We start from the raw sequence: 1,075 nt of genomic DNA on the forward strand, positions 1-1,075 counted from the left end.
ACGCGTGGCCAATATGTAGTATATCATAAAATAAATTCATATCTGTAGGCCGCCATTACTAACTAGTTAGTGGGAACTTTTTTGTAGATCCCTTAGCGACATTAGTCATATTTATAAAGATCACAAAGATATTCATAAGTGCACATGTGTTTGCAAAATTCGGATTTTTTTTTTCCAATTAGTTTGGTAGGTGATTGGACAGCTTAAACACTTTGTCGTCCTCCCTCCCCCTCCCCATTTAAATGTCAGTTTCTCATAAAATAATAATAATAAAGTGTGAGAGAGAAGCAAAAGTTTCTGACCACCCCGGATTGTCATTTAGGTCCTAGAATCTTTTTTTAAGTCTTGAAAGATTTTTAAACCTAAACACCTGCCACAAATTTGATTTTGATTTGAAAATGAATATGCTTGAAACAGCTAGGGGACATCTCAAGACATTTCCCATAATTCCTTTAATGAACAATACTTTTTGGACCCGTTAATGTCACATTCCCTTTTGCCCCGATAGTGGAAGTTTCGATCTCTTAGTTCCTCCACCTGCGCAGACCTGTCCTTTTTCTACTATTCTCAGCTTATGTTGATACTACAGCGCAGACACTCATATTCAGACCGCGCGGGCACCTTGGCAAGAACAGGTGATCACGCGGAACTTCTTGGTCACGTGAAAACCTTGTGAAAACTATGAATTTAGTCAGTGCTTACGGTATATATATATATATATCATGGTGCAGGTTAAAAATCAAAATATATTCGAAGGTATTAGTAATACGCTGCTCTCTACGCAAGTTTTACTTGACTTATTCGATACACTAAGAATAAAAATAAAATGTTATAACACTTATGTGATTGGTCATTGTAATTCTCCCCATACTTAGTTCGTGTTGGTCCCACAAACACAGAAAAAAGGTTGCTTGGATAGAAAATGATCATTTTGCATGTGCTTTATTCATATTTTTCTAGTAGATGCTGGAGTTTTTTTTCTTTATTCGTGTCTTACATTCTGTATCTGTTTCAATGAGATACAACTTTAATTAAATATGTAATATATATATATATATATATACACATTCTACAT

The sequence above is a fragment of the Limulus polyphemus genome, unplaced genomic scaffold (assembly GCF_000517525.1).
Source record: "Limulus polyphemus unplaced genomic scaffold, Limulus_polyphemus-2.1.2 Scaffold408, whole genome shotgun sequence".
Classification (NCBI taxonomy): Eukaryota; Metazoa; Arthropoda; class Merostomata; order Xiphosura; family Limulidae; genus Limulus; species Limulus polyphemus.